The 21,377-nt window shown below is 29.7% G+C and overlaps 1 protein-coding gene and 1 non-coding gene across 2 annotated transcripts in view; both read right to left on the bottom strand.

Moving 5' to 3' along the window:
• Positions 1-21,377, bottom strand: part of LOC106685796 (juvenile hormone esterase) — a gene marked incomplete in the record, with an annotated part of 58,984 nt that overhangs the window by 26,390 nt on the left and 11,217 nt on the right.
• On the bottom strand, positions 5-76 carry TRNAP-AGG (transfer RNA proline (anticodon AGG)). Its single transcript has one exon. It is a non-coding gene; the product is annotated as a tRNA-Pro (tRNA).

Genomic DNA, 21,377 nt, shown 5'->3' with positions numbered 1-21,377 from the left:
TGTTGGGCTCGGCCGGGATTTGAACCCGGGACCTCTCGCACCCTAAGCGAGAATCATACCCCTAGACCACCGAGCCGCTGTATTAATTAATAAAGGAGAAAATTTAACGATGTTGAAGATGAGTTGGCAAAGCTCGGTAAATTCATTGTAATTAAGATTTGAAGACGAGAATAACAATTATTAAATGAAATAATATTAATTATATTTAAAAGTATTCATTTTTGGAAACAAATCCTGATTGAATTTTCTCAACATGATATTTAAAGGAAAATTAAACAAATATGTGATTATAACAAACTTGTTTTAAGTAAAATCATTATAATTATGTTCCGCATGGTAAAACAAAATTCACTAAAAAGCGAAACATTTTGTTACGGGTTTCGGTAAATATGCAATATTCGGTACTGTAAGAATAACAATCGTGTTAGAAATTATTTATTTAGAGAAGGCAGTGATATATAAATGGAGATATTAATTTCTCTGCTATGGATACTTAACTAATTAGCACTGCTTTCGATTATCCCGACCAAAAAATACCCGCCACATTACTCGCTCTTGAAGAATCGTTATAACTGTAACTGTATGATTGTTACAGTCAATATTCTACTGTCACACTAGCTCTAGGGTGATAGTTTATAGTAAAAGTAATATCAGTGAAGCAACTGTCACGTTAACTAACACATGTGTACGCCTTGACATCGAACTATGGTACAGTTTACGTTGTTGCGGCAAAAGTTTTGGCGCTGCCATGGTATCATGATTTGATAGTTGTAGTATTTTCACACTGGGTCAGGTGGAATCTTTAATAGTGTAAGTAATGTTAGTGGACTATCAGTCGCAACTGCTTTCTTTAAATGACATATGTATACGACTTGAAAGTGGACTGTCGCAACATATCAAGCTTACCAACAAATGGGAGACCTTTATTGTTATATTAAATTATTTTATTATTATTATTATTTTATTTAAACTTATTTATCCAATCAAGTATTTCTTTTATCAAACTTTTTATTATATTTTCATTTAAATCTATATATTAGTTTTGTTTTGGTAAAATGTATTTCTTTGTTTGTTTTGCTGTAAACTGATCTACTGCTGTGACTAGAATTTCTCTGGTTTTACTTCACATCGCTGTCTAACAGTGAATTTGTTTAGCGGGTCACTGGGGAGGATCTGAGAGAGCGAATTCGGGAGAGTGAATTTGTCGATCAAATGAAATGGAAGGAACAAGAGGGGGGAAGAAAAAAGGAAGAAATTGAAATATTTGTATTTAGTGTGTAGACAGGAATTGATTGTAAAAGAAAACTGTGGAAAAAAAAGATGTTTTCTTTCTTTTTTATTATATCATGTATTGATTAGAATGCTGTGTAATGTAGCAACCCGATATATTTGGGCAGCATGAATGAATAAAACATTTCTCTCTCTATATGCAAAAACGTAAAATTGTATCAAGCCTGGGCCCCAAAAATAATCTGCCTCAGGCCTCTAAAACGAAGTCATGCAATGCTCCAAAATGATATTCAACACAGGACTCAAAAATAACGCGATCTACATATAATGTGAAGCTATTTTACCCGAAATCTGTATTTTACATAGAGCAAATTTCGACATATTTCGCCTTGTCACCTCCCGTGACCTATGGTCGTAGCGACAAAGTACTCTGGTCACGTGAGAGGTGACCTGCGACCAATAAGGGTTAAAATAACCTAAATAGGTCAATTTCTCTTGAATAAAAAAAAAGTAAACATAATTTTCAGAATGAAATGTCACATCAAAGTCCTTTATCTGACCGTGTCTGTAAGTAGCATCATTAATAAAATCAATACATCAAAGGATTCATAAGAATCGATATTTTTTGTCCAGAAATTTCCTTTCTATCATAGTAAAATACAAAATAATCGATGAATGATAAAATAATCTTAAGTGGTTCATGGTCATTTCGAATGACAGTCATAATTCTAAAGTCAGGCTAACATGGCTGACTTGAATCAGGAAGCCCCATTGAAGCTTACTTGTGAATGAGATATTGAATAGTTTTGGCTTTTGCCTGTGAGGATAAAAAGGAACGATATGAATGAACTACACGCAGCCCTTATCACTATTTTTTTTTTCAAATATACTAAATTAAAGTTAGTTTAGAGGAAAATTTTTTTAAAATTCGTTTTTTAGCCCTGCCATACTTTTTGTTTTGGGCTGGAAAATCGATTTTATAAGTTTGCAGTTCCATTTCGTATTTATCCACGGCTTAATATTGCTTACAATGAAAATTGTTTATTTTTTTAAAAAATAAACTGAATTAAAAGTAGTTTAGAGGTCAATATTTTTAAAATTCGTTTTTTAGCCCTGCCATACTTTTTGTTTTGGGCTGGACTTTTAACAGACACACACACAATTTTCCGAAAGAAACTTTTTTGGACTCAAAGGACCTCAAAACTTCATCGAAAAACTGAAAAATCGATTTTATAAGTTTGCAGTTCCATTTCGTATTTATCCACGGCTTAATATTGCTTACAATGAAAATTGTTTATTTTTTTTTAAAATAAACTGAATTAAAAGTAGTTTAGAGGTCAATCTTTTTAAAATTCGTTTTTTAGCCCTGTCATACTTTTTGTTTTGGGCTGGACTTTTAACAGACACACACACAATTTTCCGAAAGAAACTTTCTAGGACTCAAAGGACCTCAAAACTTCATCGAAAAACTGAAAAATCGATTTTATAAGTTTGCTGTTCCATTTCATATTTATCCACGGCTTAATATTGCTTACAGTGAAAATTTTTTATTTTATTTTTTTAAATAAACTGAATTAAAAGTAGTTTAGAGGTCAATCTTTTAAAAATTCGTTATTTAAGCACTGTCACGCTATTTCAGTGTGAGTTTAATCAAAATCGATGAAGTCGTGAAAATCGGAAAAAAATGAAAAATCGATTTTATAAGGTGGCACTTCCGGCCAATCGATTTTATCGGAAAGTTCGATGTCATACCCCACACTATACACCTGTTCATAATATGTAATTTCAGTTTCGTACAACTTTTCGTTTTGGAGCCAGGATTTTCACAGACACACACACACACCATTTTCCGAAACAAAGTTTTTTGTACTCAGAGACATGCAGTTCCAACAATAACTTGAATTCGAAAATGTATTCGTATTTTAATTTTCTGAAATTTTTTGAAGTTTAAAATAACTAATAAGTTATATTATAATACTATATATATTTACTATTATAATACTATATATATTATAATACTATATATTATAATACTAGTTAGACTGATAATTAAAATTTAAAATTTTCACTAACCACAACACAGTCAGACGGAAGAATGAAGGGTTACAATGTGGAGTGGGAATCCAAGTCAAAACAACAATGAACGTTCTTTCTAACAAGCTTATTATAGGGAGAATTTTTCGTAGTTGGACGAAACCACTGGTTAATATTGTTTCAATAATATTCGTCACTTGTGTTTACTTGTACTTTTTTTGTTGAAGTCGGCTCTTCATATATTTATCAATACATTTAGTACAAGAGCCGGGAAGAAAAAAAGGCAGTTATTTCACCCCAATTTTTGATTACTTTAATGAAAACTATGTATAATTTTATAATAAAAACTAGTCAAAACTGATGAGTCTGCCAAGTATAGGTAGGGGAAATATAAAATGACGGCTGTTTCAAAACATTAATTTTTCATTCGGAGGTCTATATCTAACTACTAACAACACTAGAAAATGTAAAAGAACATTATTTAAAGAAGAGTAAATTTGCTGAAATATTAGCCCTAATAGAGCTATTTACGTTCACTGGTTCTTGAGATGTAGCTTTTCAAAAAGCAGCATTTTTTAAAAATCTACTTAAAGATTCATAGGTAGTCAATATATTTTGAGAAAACTATATCTCAGGAACTATGTGACGTATAGATGTCTACCAACACTCAAAATAAAGGAAATTTAACTTACTATAAAATAGTTTATGACCTTTATGATATTCGCATATGAATATAAATTTGGCAAATGAAAATTTGTCCGAACAACTATAAATCAATTTATTTTAGCAAATATCATAAAAACTACTTCTCCAACGACGATAAACGTCATAAACCACTTCATAGCCCATTAAACTAGCTTTAATTTGAGTGCTAACAGACGTCTGTACGTCAAACAGTTTTTGAGTTATAGATTTTTCAAAATAAATTCACTAACTATTGATCATTCAGTACGTTCTGTACACATAACATTTTTAGGAAATATTGCTTTTTAAAAAAGCTATATCTCGAGAACTATTTAACGTAAATAAATAGCTCTATTAGAACTTACAGTTTAGCAAATTTACTCTACATTAAATGATGTTCTCTTAAATTTTCTATTATTATTGGTAGTTTTGTTATTTTTTAACGTTTTGAAAAAGCCGCCATTTTTTACTCCCCCTACCTATACTTGGCAGACTCATCAATTTTGACTAGTAATTATACATAGTTTTTATTAAAGTAATAAAAAATTGGGGTGAAATATCTGTCTTTTTTCTACTCTTCGGCTCTTGTACTAATTGCCCTACCTCGGTTTTTGCTAATTCTAAACTATAAATAAGTAAAGACATTTTTGAATAGAATTAAAAATCAATAAATATTTAAAAATTTAGTAAAAGCATAAAAGAAAAATCAAAATCGTGGAATTTTGCCCTAAACTGGTAACTGCAATTTAAAATTAGTGTTATTTAATACAATTATTGTCGATGTTTGGGTTAATACGGATTAATGAAACAAAAAATTAAATTTTGGTGCCAAATTAAAAATTAATTTCTTATTATAAGGCGAACAAATCTATAAGTATTAAAGACTACTCCCTTTGGCATTCAGCGCTTAGAGTGGCCTATTAGGTAAATCCCGCCCTCGTTTCAGCTTAAATATTCGTTTGTGTTATCTCCCCATTGATATCTCAGCAAACTACTTCAAAGCCTGCTTACATTCTGTATTGATTTAGCCTTATTTTGTTGGCCTTACGTGCCGGTCAGCTAACCTTAAACGAGGGGTCACTAACCTATACAAGTGGACGTGAGTCATGGTATAACGGGATTTTCGGAAATCTACCATATTTACTTAAACAGATTTGCTTTCCAAAAAAAAAGGACACAATTTCACGTTTTATTTTATTCAATTAAGTTTGTGCTAAAATAAAAAAGAACAAACAGTAAAATTATAATACTAATACAAATAAATCAAAAAATAGTTTATAACAGGATGTCTTGGATCAGACATTGCGTTAGTCTTTGCAATGCGGTTATTTTAAAATTGTTTCGAAAATTGTCTACGCATCCTTTTTTAAGTTTTATATTTATATTTAAAATTTTCTTTAAATTGTCTAAATGTCATATAATTGGCAATATTAAGGAATAGATAAAGTAAAATAATGATAATAATAAAAATAAATCAATAAATAGTTCATAGCAGGATGTCTTGGATAAGACTGTGGGCTGCAGACTTCGCCATGCGGTTATTTTAAACTTTTGAGATTTATATTTGTATTTAAAATTTTCTTTACATTGTCGAAATATCAAAAAATTGGTAATATTAGGTTTTTAATCAGAGTAGTTTAGTTTTTTAGTTATGTTTGCATAAATGTAGAGAATATTTTGAAAGTATTTACATTGCATAATATGAGAGAATATTAAATTTGATTCAAACAATCTTAGGTAAGCTTTCCATGCATCATTTTTATAAAATGGACAATAAAGTTCATAATTTGAAGATTTGGGTGTTTAATATGCATTTTGATATTCACACCACGTTTTTCGGATATTTACAGAACAGAAATCCAGTCTCTTATGATCACACTCATACCTCCAGATTTTTTCCTAATTAAGGGTATTCAATTTATGAGGCTGGGTGGACTCCCTTACTTCCCGAACCCACAAGGTTGACTCACAGCTACAGTAACAAAATAAATAATTACCAGCTACAGCCGGATTCGAATCCAGGTCCTCGAGACCTCTCCCATTGTTTACTATTAATTCATATAAGTGATTGGAGAAAGATAGTCCGGGTAGAGGTCAATAAAGGTTTAAAAATAGTAACAAAAAACTTTTTATTGTTAAGCAACGTTTCGCCCCACTTTACAGGGCTCCATCAGGGCTCATAAGAATTACGTTCGTTTTCATATCACTCTGAAAAGTGGGACGAAACGTTGCTTAACAATAAATAGTTTTTTTTTTACTATTTTCAAACCTTTATTGAACGCCACCCGGACTATCTTCCTCCAATCTACTTCATACGGTCAACTATCTTCTTCCAACACATAAGTGATTTTTATTTTATTATCCTTGTTGAGTATCAATATTTATGGCTAACCCTATTTGTATCGTGGTCCTCCTTAAAACAAGTAAATATATTATTATTGCTGTGTTATAGAAAAAAAAAAAATTATATTGCCTTTATTTCAAAAATTAAAAAAACTTTACTTTTAATTCATATATTGTTTTAGAATAAAATAAAATAATGAATTTTGCATACTTTGAATAAAATTTAATGGTTACCGCAATCGATATTATAATTTATGACTTCTTGCCAGTGTGATGGTAAATTTTATGTTCCATTTTTAAAAAATGCCTAATCTCTTGAGGAAAAAAATAAACAAGTTGTCTGACATATTCTTTGTTTGTGAATTTTTTGTCAGGCTAATACAATGCAATGAAGTGGCGTAAATTAACTTTATCAGTAGTCATGAATACCCGAACGCGTCTCACGCATACTTGTAACTAGACAGACAGAATTTCCGGTAGACCTAATATTTTTTTTCCAGGTACATTCATTAAGTGGCGGTCCCTCAAAATCAGAAACTTGACCTCTCACCATGGTTAGAATAGGTTGGTCACCGGTAGATAACCAGGCAAACATCACCTTCATTGTGGATTGCCTTAAAAAATAAAATAAAAAGCCATCGCGAATCGACGTGGACTTTTCAAAGGAAGCTCCGAAGAAAAAAATATACAGGGTTATGGATGTTTATTTGGACATAGTTAATAATAGAAACATAAACTTATAATCATAATAAAATATTTAAAAAATAAAATATTGAACAATATTAAAATAAAAGTGGCATTCAAGATAAAATCAAACTGAATAATGAAAAGCAATAAACAAATTTACAAAATTAACTATAATATATAGAAAATAAAATAATGAGTTTACGACTTCAATAGGTCACAGGAGATTTCTTGATATATATAATATCAATAATAAGTGCAGGACTACTGTCACGAAATTGTAGACACAGCTTTTATTGACTACTTTAAACAGTAGTCAAAAGTTGCTATGCCCACGTCTTTACTGATTCAATTAGTGTATCCAATTGTCTAATTTTAATTAAATTAAATACTACGATGGCGCTCATCGAAAGCAGTGGTTGTATTACCATTAATGAGAAATGATAATAAAATGTCTTAATGAATGAATTATACGAACGATTTAAGACAGCTGATTAAGCCCGTATATCATTGGCCCGTGTCTAGGCGACGCCAACCAAATAACTCCAACTGAGCGTTATTCTTACATTTAAATATTATAATACAAACTATAAATACAACTGTTTCTTCTAAAAATACATATAAACTTCTGAAGAAAATAAGACAAATAAAAATAAATGTAGATTGTAGGAAAATAGTCCGAGTGGTGGTCAATAAAGGTATTAAAATAGCAAAAGATAACTATTTATGATTAACCAACGTTTCGCCCTTTACAGGGCTTCGTCAGGGCTGCCTGATTGAAACGCAGATGATAACGAGATCTCATCTGTGTATAGTTAATATCCGGGTATAGTTATCATCTGCGTTTCAATCAGACAGCCCTGCAAAGTGGGGCGAAACGTTAGTTAAAAATAAATAGTTTTCTTTAACTATTTGATAGCTTTATTGACCACCAACCAGACTATTTTCCTACAATCTACTTCATACAGTCGACTATCTTCTTCCAAAAATAAATGTAATTAAGTACGAAGACTATTTACAAATTAATCCTTGCACTTGGCATACTTGTATAGAATAAGTACACTGAGCCTGAAGAAGCACGAATCGTGCTTGCCCAGTCCCCACACTTGTGAAGGAAAAGCAGCACTCCAGGAATCGAAGGATCTTATCACTTATCAGTATTTTTAGTTTTTTGACCTGTCGATTTGTGTTTTAATTTATTTATACCCTTAACTTATTTATACATTAAATTATTTCTTTTAACTTATTTATTCATGGAAGTATTTCTTTTAACTAACCTTTTGTTATGTTTTTTAAATCTTTATAATTTTTTTTATTTATTTATTTATTTGTTTTTCTACTGCTGTGATTATTATGTCTTTGGTTTAATTTTACATTGATATCGAATGATTAATTCATTTAATTTGTTTAACCGATCGAAAGTGGGAAGCGGATCATTGAGGAGGATCTGAGAGAGTGATTCGGAGAATAAATTTGTCAATTAAATGAAATAAAATTGTCAAATGGAATGAAATTGTTAAATAGAAAAAAAAATTGTATTTATTGTGTACACAAATATTGAAAAAGGTAGGGAAAAAAAAATATTTTTTTGTTATATCATGTGAATATATGTATTGTATATATGTCCGATCATGGGTTGTTTACTATGCTGTGTAATGTAGCAATCTAATGTATTTGACCAGCATGGCTAAATAAAGCATTTCTCTACGCTTTAAATGTTTTTAATTGGTTTTCTGACGTTATTTAAGCGCTAGTGGAAAAATAGCAAAATATGTAAGATAAGATTTACGACCCCCGGGCATCTGTTTCCTGAAACAGTTTAGCGAATTGCCACGTTGAGCGTTTCTGGGTTATAAATAAAATAGCCACAAATATAAACATTCTTGGCGACTGCTCGAGAATTCAAAGTGCATTTGAGGTTTGTATTCAAAAAGAGTTTCGCTGCTTCGATCGCTTGAGTGTGAGTGGCAATCCAAGTTATAGCTTGAGAAATATACATATCGTTGCATTGCTGAATAGTAGCACATCTAAAAATATATATATATTTATCTGGATTTTCTCTTTAGGAAGTCCGGTGAGTCAATTCATAAAAAAAAAATTTTTGAGGTTAATAACTTCCAGTTGAATGTAATTTATATTAAATTATTATTATATAGTACAACATTTCAATTGTCCCATAGAGGATTTTCTCACGAGAAAACTGAGAACAGTGTAAAGTGTGACATGATTTCCTATATGAAATTCAAATTATGAAGTTTAAAGTACATGAATATGGAAACGTTGTACTATATTATGATAATTTAATATTAATTACATTCAACAGGAAGTTATTAACCTCAAATTTTTTTTTATGAATATATATATTTATTTTGTGTACTAGGTATTAGAGTAGTCCGGGTTCATTTGTAACAACTCTCCCTCTATATTTAAATACAAACTCTTTAATAGCTTTAGCAAAATCTGTCGGACGACCTCAATAAAGAAAGTAACCTCAGATTACGGTAGTATCTTCGGAATACGTCCAAACATTTTTGTATTAAAAAGGAATACTACAAAAAATTTTTTTTATTGATATATTAATTGCGTTTTTGTAGTACAAAAAATTTTTTTATTTATTATTGTATTATGTAATATTACTTTCTAACATATATTGAAAGACCGTTTTTTTAAAAAGCCCTACTTTTGAAAAACTACACTTTGTACACTAACTTTAGATTATTTAATTACATATATTTTCTTTCACATTCTTTTTTTTTCCAAAACTTTATTTTTTAAATTATTTATTTATTGTTATTTACAACTGTGTACACATATATACAACAAGTAAATTTGCGGTAGGTGACATAGAGACATGATGCAAAAATGTGGAGAATATTGATAGAACTCTAATAACATTTCTAGAGGAGAAGATCTCGAGGCCATCTTCTTCTTAGACGCCAAGGAGGATTATTAGGTAATGAAGGAGAAGCCAGGTTAGAAACAAGTGGATTTGGGTGGTTGAGAAGTTTATCATGGAAGGAATGGTATCTGGTCATGGCCAAATCGGCAACATATGGAACATTGGGGTCCTGATGGATGATTTGATTTGTGACAAAGTAAGGAGCATTAAGGATTTTACGGAGGATTTTGGACTGTAAGGATTGGATTCGAGGGAATTTGATGGTTTAGTGGAGCCCCAAAGCTCATCTCCGTGTGACCAGATAGGCCTTATAATAGTCATGTAGATCAGTCTTTTGTAATGGATTGGCAATTTAGACCGTTTGTCTAGTAAATGTTGTAATAGTTTGAATCGACTAGCAGTTTCTTGTCTTTTTAGTCTTGTATGATGATTCCATGTCAGTCGTACAGGAATAAGTGGGGTATTATTAAAGGATACTGTAGGGCAAGAGGTCATGGGTTTACGACGAAGGGTAAATGTGATTTGGTGGGATCTATTGGATTTATTTTTAATCCTCCAGTTTTGGCACCATTCTTCAAGGGTGGTAATGCGGGATTGGAGGGTTTGGGATACAATGTAAGGATCATTGTTCACTGACAATAGACATGTGTCATCGGCATACGTGGTGAGGATAGTGTTAGGATGGGTTGGGATGTCAGCTGTGAAAACTGTAAATGATAGGACCAAGGATACTACCCTGAGGTACACTAGCAGACTGACGGAATAGGGATGAATAAGCGCCGTTGTAATTTACTTGAAATAATCTGTCGGAGAGATAAGAACGGATAATGAGGAAGTATGTAGAGGGTAAGAATTTTCGGATCTTGTATAGCAGTCCTGGGTGCCAGACTCGATCAAAAGCCTGTTCTACATCAAGAAAGACTTCTGAGCAGTACATTCCGCGCGCTCCAATGAAGACGAGACATCAACCACAGGATTCCAAAACTTTAATTTTAAATTATTATTAAATTAAAATATACATGTTTCTTTTGTAGTATATAATTTAATATTTTTATTTTCATAATGCTGTTATTTTACTTACACATTAATTACCTTTAATTTAAAAGTTTCATTTCTAACTTCATTCATTACTTTATCTTAAATAATTTTATAATTTTTTATAAATATTTGAGTTTCTTTTAATTAGCTTCAAATCTAGGAAATGCATATTTTATTTTTTCTATCACAATGAGAGAAAACTCACCTTTTTAAGGGTACCATTTAAATTTACCACATTTAAATTTGATCGAAGTATTCATAAGGGATTAAGGTTTCAATTTGATCTAGGAAAATTTTCAAACAAATTCATTCTTTCAAGTGAGAAAAATTTCAATTATTATTAATTTTTTTATAAAAGAGGTGCTGCATCAGAATATGAAGTTAGTTTTATTTAAATATTTTAATCTTCTTAGTTTATGTTTTTTTTTTAAATTGGTTACAACGTCATATCTGCTCATTTAATAACGCATGTATAAAAAATAAACAATTAAAATTTTGCTTGTTTCCTGAAGGAATGACTCCGTTCGCACATTTTACTATCTTTCACCTTAAAACCTTTATTACTCTTGTATACTTTGATCAAATTCAAATATTTAGATACCGATAAAAAGACGGATTATTTCACTTATTATGATTATATCAATAAAGTATAAATTTTCTTATTTCCAAGTTAATTAAAAGAAACTCAAATACATGAAAAAAATTTTAAACCTCAAATAAAAATTGAAAGAAAAGTTTAATTTATTCCATTAGATCAATTTTAACTTGCTTTTGATGCAATAAAAGTTATAAGTTGATAGGTAAATACCCCAAGTTTCTGGAAAAATTTTATAGATTTTTGTGTTGTTATACAAACTGCTAAATAGAAAATCACAACTTTAAGTAGACAGCAAACTACTATTTTAAAAAACCATAATAAAAGCTATCTGGGCGTTTGGGCTAGAGCCGTAGTGTACACTAAAAAACTCCATACTATGTAGCCAACAATACCCTACATCAATTATCCCATTTGGTACTGTTTTAGGACCCTAAAATTTAAACTTGATAGGTTTTGTTCATCAGAAGCATTGAAAGATTATTTTTTTTAAATTTTTGTACTAAGAAATTGGAATTACGTAACATGGATTTTTTAAAATCTGTACTCCATGGAAGAAAACTGAGTTTATTGTCAGTTTCTGCCCAACAAAAAAACAGGTCATACAAACTAATCAAATCAAATCTTAAAATGGTTCTTTTTGTAGAGCTGTTTTATTTATTTAGGAAGCTAACAACTGAGCGCTGTTATTAGCAATCACGTTCAATGCAACTGAAATAATTACTATATAATTATGTTGAAGGTTGAATGGTTAATGGTTTTGGTTAAATATAAAATGAAACTGTCTGTAAAGTAATTAATCTCTTTGTTTCTTAGAAACTAATCAAGAAATAGTATTGTACTAACCTTTACCTCTGATAGAAGTATGCAAAATAAAAAAATAGAAGTATCTCCAAAATCTGTGCACAGTCAGTGGGTTTTATCAATTAAATTGTTGAATTCGTTTACGAGAAAATCGAGAAAAATACTGAAAAATCGATTTTATAAGGTGACACAGCCAGTCAATCGATTTTATCGGAAAGGCCGATGTCACACCTCAGGCATAAACCTTTCCTTAATATGTAATTTTTCGTTTTGGAGCTAGTCTGTTAACAGACTCACACACCATCTTTCGAAAAAAAAGTTTTTAGAGATCTAAAAATTGAATTTATCTTTTTCCTTTATTTATTCATCAAATTCTTTATTTTTTCTTATTTGTCCATGGCTTAGTATTGCTTACAATAAAAACTGTTTAGTTTTTAAAAATAAACTAAATTAAAGGTAGTTTAGAGGAAGATCTTATAAAAATTTGTTATTTAAGCCCTTTTATACTATATCAATGAGGACAAGCCCTAACTGTTTTCAAAAGCCATTAAATTATACATTGAGATGGGAAGTTTTTATCAATATCGTTGAATTCGTTTACGAGAAAATCGTTGGAAAAGTTGTAAAGAATAAAGTTGAGTGAAAATAAGGATCCAATTTGTTTTAAATTAAGAATTAACTAAACCACGCTCAAACAAGAATATATAAAATAATGAATCTAATAAATTACATATTTAGGGTAGGTATACGCCTGTGGTGTGACATCGACCTTTCTGATAAAATCGATTGACTGGAAGTATAACCTTCAAAAATCAATTTTTCAGTTTTTTTTTCGATTTTCTCGTAAACGAATTCAACGATATTGATAAAAACTTGCCATCTCAATGTAGAATTTAATGGCTTTTGAAAACAGTTAGGGGTTGGACTCATTGATATAGTATAACATGGCTTAAATAACAAATTTTTATAAGATCTTCCTCTAAACTACCTTTAATTTAGTATATTTTTAAAAACTAAACAGTTTTTATTGTAAGCAACACTAAACCATGGATAAATACGAAATATTAAAGAATTTCATCAATAAAAAAGGGAGAAAGATGAATAATATTTTGAAGTCCCGCAAGTCCTAAAAACAATTTCTTGGAAAATACTGTGTGTGTGTGTGTGTGTCTGTTAACAGCTTAGCACCAAAACTAACAGTCGTACGAAACTGAAATTACATATTTAGGTGGCTATACGCCTGTGGTGTGACATCGAGCTTTCTGATAAAATCGATTGACTGGAAGTATAACCTTAAAAAATATATTTTTCAGTAGTTTTTTTTTTTATTTTCTCCTAAACGATTTCAACGATTTTGTTTAAACTAGGCATGCCTATATTAAATTAAATTATCTTTAATATCAACTAGGTCTATTTCTATTAAAATAGTTTAATAGAGCTTAAATAACGATTTTTAAAAAGATTTTCGTCTGTCTGTAAACTGCCTAGCTTCAAGAAACGTCGTACGAATCTGAAATTGCATATTTAGAACAGGTGTATGTCTAGGGTATGACATCGACCTTTCGATAAAATCGATTGACGAGAAATGTCACCTTACAAAATCGATTTTTCAGTTTTGTCCTGAACGACTGTAGAATTAAATGGTCTTGGAATCTGGAAGTCTAACATCCCTTAAATAATGAATTTTTAAAAGATCTTCCTCCAAGCTACCTTTAATTTAGTAACTTTTTAAAAACTAAACCGTTTTTATTGTAAGCAATACTAAGCCATGGAAAAATAAGAAAAATTAAAGAATTTGATCAATAAATAAAGGAAAAAGATAAATACAATTTTTAGATCCCTAAAAACTTTTTTTCAGAAGATGGTGTGTGTGTCTGTTAACAGACTAGCTCCAAAACGAAAAATTACATTTTAAGGAAAGGTTTATGCCTGAGGTATGACATCGACCTTTCGATAAAATCGATTGACGAGAAGTATCACCTTACAAAATCGATTTTTCAGTTTTGTCCTGAACGACTGTAGAATTAAATGGTCTTAGAATCTGGAAGTCTTAAGCTCATTGAAATAGTATAACATCCCTTAAATAATGAATTTTTAAAAGATCTCCCTCCAAGATACCTTTAATTTAGTAAATTTTTAAAAACTAAACAGTTTTTATTGTAAGCAATACTAAGCCATGGACAAATAAGAAAAATTAAAGAATTTGATCAATAAATAAAAGAAAAAAATAAATACAATTTTTAGATCCCTAAAAACTTTTTTTTCGGAAGATGGTGTGTGTGTCTGTTAACAGACTAGCTCCAAAACGAAAAATTACATATTAAGGAAAGGTTTATGCCTGAGGTGTGACATCGACCTTTCCGATAAAATCGATTTTTCAGGTTTTTTCTCGATTTTCTCGTAAGCAAATTCAACAATTTAATCGATAAAATCAAATTTATTTTAAATTAAGAATATGGGATTTATATTTTGTACGACTTTTGGTTTTGGAGCTAATAGATACACACACAGCATTTTCCGAGACGAAGATTTGCGAATTCATTAGACCTGATAACTTTATTTATCTTTCTACCTTTTTTATTGATAAAATTTTTTAATATTTCGTATTTATCCATGGCTCAAAATCGTTGAATTCGTTTAGGAGGAAATCGAAAAAAAAAAAAAACTGAAAAATCGATTTTTTAAGGTTATACTTCCAGTCAATCGATTTTATCGGAAAGGTCGATGTCACACCCCAGGCGTATACCCACCTTAAATATATAATTTCAGTTTCGTAGGACTGTTTGTTGTAGTGTTGGAGCTAGGCTGTTAACAGATACAAACACTATTTTCCCAAAGTTTTTTTAACTCAAGAGACTTCAAAACTTTATTATCTTTCTCCTTTATTTATTCATCAAATTCTTTAATATTTCATATTTATCCATGGTTTAATATTGCTTACAGTAAAAAGTATTTATTTTTAAAAAATAAATTAAATTAAAGGTAGTTTAGAGGAAAATCTTTTAAAAAATCGGTGTATAAGCTCTATTAATACTATTCCAATAGTAATAGACCTAGCTTATACTAAAGATAATTTAATTCTACATTGATATGGCGAATTTAATCAAAATCGTTTAATTCGTTAAGGAGAAAATCGAAAAAAAAAACTGAAAAATCGATTTTACCAAAAGGTTGATGTCACCACACCCCAGACTTACAGCTATCCTTAATATCTAATTTCAGATTCGTACGACAATTCGCTTTGGAGATAGGTTGTTAACAGGAACACACACTGTATTCTGATACTAGGTTCTTTAGACTTGAGAGCTTCAAACTGTCTTTTTTCAACAACACGAATTCGAAAATTTTCACGACCCTAGTATTTTACCTTACGATAAATTTGATAAATCGGTAAGAGAAAGTAAAATAGATTATTGTCATACATCACCTAGGTGTCATCCGTTCATCATGATGTTTTTTATTTTATTAATTAAATATTTTGTTAAGTAAAGCAAAACTTGTATCCTTTTTTGTCTCAACACTTTTTATTTTTCACCAGTCCAACGTCTCGGCCATTTTAGCCATCCTCAAGGACATCTAAATATTTAACAACTTATATTATATATTCATTTTTAACACTTATAACGACAACATTATCACCAATAATATAACATACCTTCAATTATAATTTCTTCCTCACATTAAATTTAGAGTTACTTTTGCAGGCTATTCTGTCCAGGTCATTCATTAATTATAAGTTAAAAGCCTATTTAAAAAGTAATTTATTAGAGAGTCGTATTTATTATTAATAAGCTTACCTAAGCTTAAGTTTAGTTACCTATTTTTTTTTTTAAATATAAAATCATAAATATTTAATTCTTCTTATATAAGATTATCCACACAAATTCACTACCATATAACAAACCATTTATAACCTCCATAATTATAATTATAACCTCTAATAATTGACTCTTTAAATAGGCTTTTAACTTATAATTAATGAATGACCTGGACAGAATAGCCTGAAAAAGTAACTCTAAATTTAATGTGAGGAAGAAATTATAATTGAAAGTATGTTATATTATTGGTGATAGTGTTGTTGTTATAAGTGTTAAAAATGAATATATAATATAAGATGTTAAATATTTATATGTCCTTGGGGATGGCTAAAATGGCCGAAATGTTGGACTGGTGAATAATAAAAAGTGTTGAGACAAAAAAGGATACAAGTTTTGATTTATTTAATAAATAATTACCTTGTCTCAAGAAATTGAAATAATATAATTAAATATTTTGGCTCGGGGGACATCAAAAGGTGTATTTCCAACAATTACTCGAATACGAAAATGTTCACGATTGCAATATTCCCCCTTACTATATATTCCATACGTAGGTAAACGAAAGTAAAAATATGGTACTGGGCCCACATAACGCAACTTTCACTTACCACCTTACTTTGAGTTTAAATTAATCCTCCTTTTTTTCATAAAATATGTTTCTTTATTATTCACTGTAGCAATACTTTAGCATAATTATTTTCCAAATGAACCTTTCAGTTCAGAACTCAAAAATAATAATAAGAATAATAATTTTCCTCTTATTTCCTTAAGCTAAATATTAAATGCTTTCATCGTTTATATTTATTTATTTTCTCATAATTAATAAAAATATGAGATTGTTAATTATATTGAATAGACAAAATTAAACATAAGTTAGAGGAAGTTTTTTTTTTTATTCTGCATTTAAATCCTGTAAAAGTATTTCACTTGTGATAACACCATTTAAATGTACACTGAGATACCGAGTTTAATCATAATAGTTTTTATTTTTTTTCAAGCCGTTTTAATGATAAAGTGATAAGTATGTATTTTGAATTATATTTTCTAATTACAAAGTCGTGTACAATTTTCTTTGTTTCATTAAGTAAATAATTCGAGAGCCTGGAATTGATGAAAAATAAAGTTCTACCGTGTAAATTTTTATAAATAAATGTTTTAAATATTTATATACATATTCACACAAGACTGAAAAGACAGAAAACAGCACGCCGATTTCAACTATTACAACTTTCACCAGACAAACGGTCTAAACTTCCAATTCAATACAAAAATCTAATCTACATGACTATAATAAGGCCTATCTGGACATACGGAGTTGAGGTTTGGAGCTCTACTAAACCTTCGGATTCCTCTTGTACCCAATCCTTTCAATCCAAAATCCTTCGTAAAATCCTTAATGCTCCTTACTTTGTCACAAATAAAATCATCCATAAAAACCCTAATGTTCCATTTGTAACCGAACTAGCTCGAACCAGATATCAATCCTTCCATAATAAACTCCCTAACCACTCAAACCCTCTAGTTTCTAACCTTGCTTCTGACAATCCTCCAAGGCGCCTGAAAAGAAGATGGCCTCAAGACCTAGTGTAGAAATATGATTAGAGTACTACCAAAGGGTAGTTTCTCTATATGCCTGCATCACTCTGTTTTGATCTTACATCAAATTTACTTTATGTGTTTTTATGTAAATACAGTTGTAATTTACAGTAATAATGTTGCTATTTTGGTTTTTGAATATCTTGACTGCAGTAGTTACAATTATATATAGTGATGAATTTATAATAAAGCCCATTGCGTTCAAATACAGTTGTGGCAATTAATTTAAGGGTTTGAATACTCAATTCATTAAAGAGCCAGTACAGACGTGGGCCCACCATCTTTTGACCAGTTCGAGAGTTGCAGGGGTGATAATAACTAACTCAGCTTTGTAGCAAAATATCTTTCTTTGTATATATCTATAATTTTTTAAAAATTTATTTGTCTCTTTTCATAATTTGTTTTACAAAATTAATTTTTGCTCAAAAGTTTTTTTTATATTATTACTTATATTCATTATGTTTTCTGTTGTCTTCACTAAATATATGTTTATATCCGAGCCAGCTTGTTTTGTTGTTCTAAAAAAGCTTTTTTTTAAATTTATTTATTGCTATTTGCATCTGTACATTAGAATGCATTTAGTAAATTTTATCTTAGTTAATATAGAGTGCTACAGGCGTGCAGAGAAACTACCCATTGGTAGCACTCTAATGACGTTTTATATTATCGTGGCCATCTTCTTTTCAGGCGCCTCGGAGGATTGTCAGATATTGAAGAGGATCCCAGGTTAGATACTAGTGGGTTTGGCTGGTTAGGGAGTTTATAATGGAATGATTGATATCTGGTTCGGGCTAGATCGGCTATATATGGAAAATTTAGGTCTTTATGGATGATTTTATTTGTGACAAAGTAAGAAGCATCGAGGATTTTGGATTGCAATGATTGGATACGGTTAGTAAACTCTTAATATATAGCTCTAAAATTCAATAAAAAAAAGTCAAATGACACAAAAATGAAACCAAATTTATAAAAACAACTGATGGCATTGATTTCAGAACGAATTTTAGTGTTTAAACAGCAAATATCAAGAAATCAACTAGAAAAATATACTCTACAAAAGCTTTTTCCACTTTCTGAAAAAAAATTCAACGAGAATTGTAACTGACTAACTTAGATGATAAACTAGGGTTAATACCGTTTAAAATCCATTTATGTTAATAACTCCGATAAGAAAGTAAATAATAGTTCAAAACTAAAGATAAAAACAAGAGTTACGAAAAAGAAATGTAAACATAAGAACATTCGTCACAGCGAAGAAAAACATTTCGCAAATAATAACAATGAGATAATAGCTGTGTTTCTTCTTCTCCTTGACGCAAGGTTTGAGGGGCTACGTAAACAAATGAGCAGAAACCTGATTGTGATCCTGTAGAATAAATTTATTTTTCTAATAAATTATTGCTGTATTTACATAAAAACACATTAAGTAAATTTGATGCAAAATCGAAATGGAGTGATACTGCATGTAGAGAAACAATCTATTGCACTCTATTCGTATTTCTACACTAGGTCTCGAGGCCATCTTCTTTACAGGATTGTCAGGATAATAAATGTTTACCAAAACTACCTAATTTTGGGACTGTCTATAGAGAGACCAAAGAAAAGGAAGAAACCTCTGTCTACGGTAATATCTTTGGAACACCTTCATTTCAAATTAAAACCAAAACCTTTTTTTTTTGTGTGCTGTTAGTCAAGCAAATCTCAATTCTATATTTGGTTCTTAAATAAAATACCTTAAATATATTTTTTCAATTTCTTGAGACTGGTAATTATTTATTAAATAAATCAAAATTGTATCCTTGTATTGTCTCAACACTTTATATTCCATCAATAATCCAACGTTTCGGCCATTTCGGCCATCCTCAAGGACATCTAAATATTTAACAGCTTATTTTATGTATTCATTTGTAACATTTATAACAACAACATGATCACTAATAATATAACATACTTTCAATATAAATTCTCACCTCACATCAAAATTTAAAAATTGTTTTGTAGGCTATTTTGCCCAGGTCATTAATTATAAGTCAAACACACCCTATAAAAAGTCAATTATTAGAGAGTCATATTTATTATTAATAAGCTTATGTTTAGTTGCCTATTTTCTAAAATTCATTAATATTTAAAAACTTTTAATTTTCAATTTATCCATACTATCACTACCATATAAAGAAACTATTTATAACCTTCCACTCACTCAGGTCAGCCTTGTTTTTAATTTAATTTAAATCGCATTTTGGTGTCTATTTGTATTTATTCCAATTACCAAAATTCATATTAAAATTAATTGTAAATAGTAACAAAATTTCTCCAATTATTTTTCATAAATTTATTTTGCTTAAAATCTCTGCCTAATGTTGGTTTAAATTCTTATTAGTATCTTTTTTAAAATTAACTGTGTAATTGATGTTCTCTGATATATAAATTGACTCAAGTATTTTTCTTTTGAACATATTGTTTTCTTTATGTAAAATTATGGTGTTATCGAAATCAAAATTATGTTGATTTTTAGCTGCATGCTGTACTAATGCTGTTTTATTGGGATCCTTTTCTTTATTTCTCGTATCATTTCTGTGTTGATATATTCTATCCTCTAACATTTGCTTAGTTTCACCTATATAGATAGCTGGACAATTTAAACATGGAATTTTATATATCAATCCCGATTGGCTTTTCATTTCAATTTTGTTCTATAAATTGCTATAATAATTTTTAATTTTATTGTTAGGTCTATAACATAATGAGTTCCACATCATAATCTTTAAATGACCTCTGGATATCTTCTGATAAACCTTTTATATAATTTAATCCATAATATTTCTTAATAATTGCTTTACTATTTGCTATTTTATTTTTATTTTCCATCCTATCTTTGCAACTTTTAAGATTTATATCCCAAATTTTATAAATTAATTTTCTGGGGTAAACATTATGCAAAAATATTTTAAATATCATATTTTTTACTCAATTCAGCCTATTAGCATCCGTTATTCTTATAGCCTTGTTAACATAATTATTAATTACATTGAATTTCATCTGAAATGGATAGCAAGAATAGTAATTTAATATCAAATTACTACTTGTTTCCTTCTTTGTCCATTCTGTTATTTTATCCTTTCCATATTGTATTACCATCATCTCCAAAAATCTTAGTTTTTCTTCCTTTTCCAATTCCATGGTGAACTTTAATCTGTCATGGTGACTATTAAATGCTTCAAATAATTTATTTATATCAACTTTTTTCATGGATTGATCAGAATCCAAGACAGATTCAAGTTCACCATGGAATTGGAAAAGGAAGAAAAACTAAGGAGGAGTATTGACGTTTCGACCTAAAAATCAGACATCAACGTCGGCATAAATAAATATTTTTTTGTTTATTTGTGTTGTTCCTTTGCTGACCGCACCCCCCACCATCTTCTCCAATAAGAAAAACTAAGATTTTTGGATATGATGGTAATGAGACAAGGAAAGGAAAATAATTTAAAAATAAGGCTGACCTGAGTGAGTGGAAGGTTATAAATAGTTTGTGTATATGGTAGTGATAGTATGGATAAATTGAAAATTAAAAGATTTAAATATTTATGAATTTTAGAAAATAGGCAACTAAACATAAGCTTATTAATAATAAATATGACTCTCTAATAAT

The sequence above is a fragment of the Halyomorpha halys genome, unplaced genomic scaffold (genome assembly GCF_000696795.3).
Source record: "Halyomorpha halys isolate HHAL.00 unplaced genomic scaffold, Hhal_1.1 Scaffold744.1, whole genome shotgun sequence".
Classification (NCBI taxonomy): Eukaryota; Metazoa; Arthropoda; class Insecta; order Hemiptera; family Pentatomidae; genus Halyomorpha; species Halyomorpha halys.
The sequence above is the reverse complement of the archived record's forward strand: the minus strand, read 5'-3'. Positions and strand labels throughout refer to the sequence as shown.